The 6800-nt window shown below is 42.9% G+C and overlaps 1 non-coding gene across 1 annotated transcript; it reads right to left on the bottom strand.

Annotated features, from left to right (window-relative positions):
* Positions 1 to 2374: 2374 nt before the first annotated feature.
* On the bottom strand, positions 2375 to 2447 carry TRNAV-UAC (transfer RNA valine (anticodon UAC)). The gene has a single exon. It is a non-coding gene; the product is annotated as a tRNA-Val (tRNA).
* Between the last annotated feature and the right edge of the window lie 4353 nt (positions 2448 to 6800).

Here is a 6800-nt window from a genome sequence, read left to right as displayed (position 1 = left end):
CTTGAAGGATTTTGAGCATAATCTTGCTGGCATTAGAAATGAGTGCACTTGTACAGTAATCTGTACATTCTTTGCATTGCCTTTCTTTGGGATTGGAATGAAAACTGACCTTTTCCAGTCCTGTGGTCACTGCCGAGTTTTCCAAATTTGCTGGCATATTGAGTGCAGCACTTTCACAGCATCATCTTTTAGGATTTGAAATAACTCAGCTGGAATTCCATCACTTCCACTAGCTTTGTTTGTAGTAGTGCTTCCTAAGACCCACCTGGTATATATGAAAAATTGGTAAATTTGATCTTGGGAAGATATGGAATTCTCTTCTGTTTACATCTATTTTCCCACTGAAGTAAGAGGCAAAGCCATTGGTTGAGAATGAAGAGGGCAGGAAATGTTTGAGGCCTAAGGAGAGAAAAGGGAGTAATTGAAAGAGTGAATTGCATAGGGAATATATTTCACGATTGCCAGGCAGCCTCGCACCCACGTTAGGTTTGTTATCACAAATTCACAGTAAGATCAGATAACTGTTGAGCACAAATGCAGATTAGGAGGCTCAAGGAGGGAGAGTTCCCTGGTGACCCAGGAGTTAGGACTGTAGGCTTTCACTGCTGAGCCCATGGGTTCAATCATTCCCTTTTTGGGAAACTAAGACCAGGGGGTAAAAAAGATCGATGAGAATAACCAGGTTTGGGTATTTCCAGATGAGGGAGTTGTGGTGTCTGATACTATTTCTCATGTGACTTACCATCTAAGTTACAGACTTCAATGGAGAATCCTGGGCCATGTGGTGGCATGTAGACCTTCTGTTACTGGGAAGTGATGGGAGCGCCCTCATGGGAGGGGCAGCATGCCCTCCCTTGCCTCCACCTCCCCATCAGGACCTGGAAGAATCAGAATCTGTCTTCCATTTCCCTGGGAGTAGGAGGTCCCCTTCTGAGCTGGGCAGGGAAAGAATCTATTCTAGAATAGATGATTTTACCTCTTCCACCTATTACTGTATCAAGTAACTGTATTACTTATGCTAACTCCATCATGGTGTTGTTGAGTCCCTAAGTCATGTCCAGCTCTTTTGCGACCCCATGGACAGTAGCCTGCCAGGCTCCTCTGTCCATGGAATTTTCCAGGCAAGGGTACTGGAGTGGGTTGCCATTTCCTTCTCCAAGGAATCTTCGCAACCAGGGATTGAACTCACATCTCCTGTATTTGGCAGGTGGATTCTTTACCACTGAGCTGTCAGGGAAGCCATTAACTCCATCTTAGAGTGTTCTGTTGGATTATCAAAGTGTCTGTGTTAATCAAGTTATCTAGGAAGTTAATAAGCCATTTTCCAAGGAAAAAGTACATAGTGCCTAAAAAGGCATGTTCATACTGAATTTCCATGACTTACAGGGGGTAAATATATGCCTTATTTCACTTACCTTAAAGGGTAGGAAAATAAAAACAGATGAAGAAGTTAAGGGTGTAACTTTCCTTGCTCTTTTACCAAAGTGTACTCAGTCAATTTCTCTACCAGTTTGACTCCACTGGTAGCATTTTATTTTCTCCATCGACTTGTTTCTGTTAAGGCCTTTAGAACAGGAGTTACAAGCAGTTTCTTTACCCTTCCTGCTTGGATATGCACTGTGGTGAAACATGACCCAGGGAAGCCAGAGAACAGAACGGAAGCCAGCAGTTTCTGCCTCTCCTGCCTCCACAGGATCTTGGTTTTTCTTTCAAGATTGAGTTCCAGGATTCCTGCTCTTTCCCTTGCTCTTATGTACAGCCCTTTGTCTCTCAAGCAAAAGCTATTTTTCCAGCTGATGTGGAGGTCCACGGCACACCCTACTGAGGCAGGCAGTGAAGAGTGTGCTTGTCTCTGCTCATCAGTGGAAAGGCAGTGTGAGATAAGAGTGGGCAGACAGGCTTCCAAAGTCAGCTGGATCTGGGCTGGAGTACTGATGTATTGCAAATTACCATAGTTTTTCTTTTTTTTTTTTTTTTGAAAAGAAGCTTTTTATTTTATTTTTTTAGAGGAACTTTTTTTTTTTTTTTACTTTACGATATTGTATTGGTTTGGACATACATTGACATGAATCCGCCACGGGTGTACATGTGTTCCCCATCCTGAACCCCCCTCCCACCTCCCTCCCCATACGATCCCTCTGGGTCATCTCAGTGCACCAGCCCCGAGTGTCCTGTATCATGCATTGAACCTGGACTGGCGATTCATTTCACATATCCTAATATACATGTTTCAATGCCATTCTCCCAAACCTACAATAGTTTTTCTAAATCTTATATCTAAAAAAAAAATCTTATATCTAATTCTTCCTCCTTCTTCTCTTCCTCTTCTTTTTTTTTTTTTTTTGGCAGTGGCCTGAGGCATGTGGGATCTTAGTTCCCTAGTCAGGGATCAAACCTGTATACCCTGCATCGTAAGTGCAGAGTCTTAACCACTGGACCACCAGGGATGTCCCTTTCTTTTATTCTAAGGTGTTCTATCACCTATAACATAAGCAGAGAAATCAAACTGGCTTCAGCCATAAGGATTTGATGGACTTGTGAAACTGGAAATCTTAGGCAAAATGACTTCTGAGGGCCCTCATTCCATGGCCCTTGCTCCCTATGTATTTCTTCAGCTCTTCATCCCTGAGTGGACTGACTTCATTCCCAGGCTGGCAGCAGTTCTCGGCCTTTCATCAGACAGAACAGTCTTTGAGGAATGTCCAGAATGTCTTCTAGAAGATTGAGCAGAGCTTTAGCAGAAGCCCCAGGAAGCCTGTCCATGGTCTCAATGGGTCAAAGGACAATTTTCCAACCTCTGGAAAGGAGGATTGGATTGCTTTTAGACAGCTAAGACTCACCCTAGGACCTGGGGATGGGGTCAGTCTTCTCCAAGGCTGTGTAGGGGAAGAAAAAATCCAGAGAAAGAAACTGAGGTTTGGTTAGGAGGCATGAAGGAAGGAATGGATACAGGGCAGCCATCCAATAATCCAGTCTACCAGGGCCTGATGTACTGCTCTTTCCCAGTGCTTATGCTTCCTGAACAAGCAAGCTCCCTTCTCTATTTGGTTCCAGGTTAAAACTGTCTGGCAACTGGGCCCCAGAGGTCTCATTTATGTCCCCCAGTAGCATTTTCCTGAAGTTGACTTTCTGGGCACACTGTCTATGCTAAAATCTTAGATACTCCATTTGTTACTCAATCTTTTTTTTTTTTTCCCCTACTGTTTATTCACTCATTTATTTATTTATTTGGCTGTACCGGTGTTTGTTGTGGCATGCAGAGTCTTGTTGTGGCATGTGGGATCTAGTTCCCTGACCAGGGATCACACCTGGGCCCCTTGCCTTGGAGCCTGCAGTCCCAGCCACTGAACACCAGGGAAGTCCCTGTCTCTCAGTTTTTCTTGGTTCTTGGTGCTTTCTTGTGGCCTGGCTTTTCTGAGCAGGATTTGTCTTCTTCTTCTTTTTTTTTTTAATAATTCATGAATCCTCTCCCTGGCACTCTAACCATCCAAGGCTTCTCGGCTCCCATTCAAGAGTTACCTTTCCTAGGAACTCATCCTCTGGTCTTGTTATTGACTTTGGCATCAACTTTTGAAAAGTCTAAAACCCAACCATGTTTGGTGATGCCCCATCAAATTATTTTCCAGTCCCATTTTAGTTTCATCGTCATTGCCCAGGAGCTTGAACTGAGTAGGGGAGATGGTGTGAGTGCAGAAGCAGATTGCTGCTGGAAGGAGCCACAGGTAGGGTTTTTTTAATGTGACCGGAATGGCTCCACTGGAGGGACGCCGTCCCAGCTAGAGCCTGGAAGCTGCGGCTCCACAGCTCCATGTACAACATGAAAAAAAAAAAAAAAAGACCAGGCCTGCTCATTCTGTCTGAGGAAGTTTCTGCCACTGAGGAAAGGGAAAGCGTTGGGTCCCTGGAATCACATCCTCACCAGCAAATAATTGCAGAAAATTTTAAAGCATTTTCCCAATTTTCCAGAAATACAAATTAAAAACTGATTTACTGCAAGGTTGTTCTGCATTCCTGCTAACAACTGTGCATCAGACCAGTTCAGTTCAGTTCAGTTGCTCAGTCATGTCCGACTCTGCCACCCCATGAATTGTAGCACGCCAGGCCTCCCTGTTCATCACAAGCTCCTGGAGTTCACTCAAACTCGCGTCCATCGAGTCGTTGATGCCATCCAGCCATCTCATCCTCTCTCGTCCCCTTTTCCTCCTGCCCCCAATCCCTCCCAGCATCAGAGTCTTTTCCAATGAGTCAGCTGTACATCACAATCTGTCCAACTCACTCCCTCCAGGAAGAAATATGTGCAATTGTGAATACAGAGGGTGAAGCAGGCTCCTTTCCTATATTCTAATACTTTTTTTTTTGTCCCTTGGGAACAAAAATGGCACTAACTTTGTGATTATAAATGCAAACTTTAGGATCTTTTACATTTGTCCATACACTTAGGAAAGGGTCAAGGACCAAGGAACATTATTATCATGATATTAGCCAACTTTGAGAACATGCTGAGTGCCAGGTGTTATTTTGTTTTTGTTTTTTTTTTTTAATTGGAGTATAGTTGCTTTAAGATGTTGTGTTAGTTTCTGCTATACATCAAAGTGAATCAGCCATATGTCTACACATATCACCACCTCTTTGCATTTCCTTCCCATTTAGGTCACTACAGAGCACTGAGTAGAGTTCCCTGTGCTATATAGTAGGTTCTCATTAGTCATATATTTTATACATAGTATCAATAGAGTATATATGCCAATCCCAATCTCCCAATACATCCCACTCCCCCTTCCCCTCCACCACTGTGTCTGTATGTTTGTTTTCTACATCTGTGTCTCTATTTCTGCTTTGCAGATAGGTTCCTCTGTACCATTTTTCTAGATCCCACATATATGCATTAATAGATGGTATTTGTTTTTCACTTTTGACTTATTCCACCCGGTATGACACTCTCTAGGTCCATTCACATCTCTGCTAATGTATGTTGTTGTTGTTTACTCGATAAGTCGTGTCTGACTCTTTTGAGACCCCATGGACTGTAGCCCACCAGTCTCCTCTGTCCATGGAAGTTTCAGCCCACTGCAGTGGGTTGCCATTTCCTCCTCCAGGGAATTTCGCCACCCAGGGGTCAAACCTGCATTTTCTGCATTGGCAGGTGGATTTTTTACCACTGAGTCACCAGGGAAGCCCTGCAAATGTGTGTGCCAGATAGTAAATGTATTAACTTATTTAGTGGTCACAGACTGTCATGAGGGTAAGTGGTATTATTATTCATCTATGAATGCTAAGACTCAGATTAATAAATCCAAATTAGCCCATTTGGCAAACTGAAGAATTGCTTATCAGAAAGAGTCTCTAAAGTTCTTGTCCTTGACCCCTTGCACCCTGCGTGGAAGTCTGCCCCCCACAACACATCCCTTGTGTGACAGCACATTGTGTTACTTCTACCTTTAAAACTATTCCTTCGTTATCTTTTGTGAGGGCTTCTTTTCTCTTCCTTATTCCTTTTTATGATTTCAGCATCCTTTCCCAGTGGAGGGAAGTTCACGCCAGTAAGGAGAGGTCTGACAAGGATGTTTGGGCCTGTGGGGATCCTGGGCCGAGTCAGAAAAGTGTATTAAACTAGACAAATTCAGTGAGTGATAAATAACTTCCAGGGGATCAGGATGATGCCAAGGGCTTAGAAGAGAGAGGTCCAGAATCTTAACAGGTAGAAAGTGACACACAGTGGCCTCAGTAAGCAGCCAGACACTGGGGGTAGGGCCACAGGCCTTCTGTTTCTTCCCTTGGCTTGTCTACCACTTGATTCTCTCTCTTTAATCAAAGTTAGAGTGACCAGAGCATCTATATGCCCTTTCCAGCAGGAGCCCTTTGACATACCTTCATTTTGGCTTTGTTGATCCTATGTCAGCTTTATTGTTTTAAAGGATTGTGGACCTTCCTGGATGAAATACAAAAAATAAATCTTAGAGCAGAACATTTTTTGTAGTTTTTTTCATGCATCAAAGATTCATTGAATATTAACTATATTTCTGGTTTTGCCTTAGGTTTGGGAAACTATTCAGAGTATAAAGACATTTTTAGCCCATCTATAATAGGGGCAAAAAAAGTGGAAAAGGAAACTTTTTTTTTAAACTTGGTTGCACTGGGTCTTAGGTGCTGCACTTGAGATCTTCTACTTTTATTTCGTAATGTGGCATTTTGGTTATAGCAGGCAGGATCTTTAATTACAACGTGTGGGATCTAGTTCCCTGACTAGGGATCAAACCCAGTCCCCCTGCATTGGAGGCTCAGAGTCTTAGCCCCTGGACCACCAGGAAAGCCCCAAGAAAACATTTTAATCCTACAGATATATGTACATGTGTAAACTGTGGTTAACATCAGGTGGTAAGTTTGTCTTGACCTCCAGCCCAAACCAGGTGATAAAGTTTGTTTCAGTCTTTAATCCAGACCATTACTTTTCATGAGAAGATTTAGTTTTATTCAATTATCACTAGACTCAAAACTCTGTGGACTAGATTTGTGTCTTCACCTCTGTATTTCAGCACCCATCACGGAGCCTAAGATACAGCAGGAGGAGCAGGAAGCATTTATTAGAAAAGATCAGTTCTCATAAACCAGTCTGTAATATTATTATGCCCTGTGTATGGATTTCTTTTGCCCTTTCTCCCAACTCGACTGTCAGCTCTTTCAAACTTTCTAAAGTCTTTGATTGCAAGAAGGATCCAGGAAATAAAGAGATTCTCAGGGAATTAAAAAAAAAACAACTTTCTGGAGGAGAGAGGTTTGACCCAGATGTTGATATAGGAGAC

The sequence above is a fragment of the Bos javanicus genome, chromosome 9, assembly GCF_032452875.1.
Source record: "Bos javanicus breed banteng chromosome 9, ARS-OSU_banteng_1.0, whole genome shotgun sequence".
Classification (NCBI taxonomy): Eukaryota; Metazoa; Chordata; class Mammalia; order Artiodactyla; family Bovidae; genus Bos; species Bos javanicus.
Note: the sequence above shows the minus strand (reverse complement) of the source record. Positions and strands in the feature narration are given on the sequence as shown.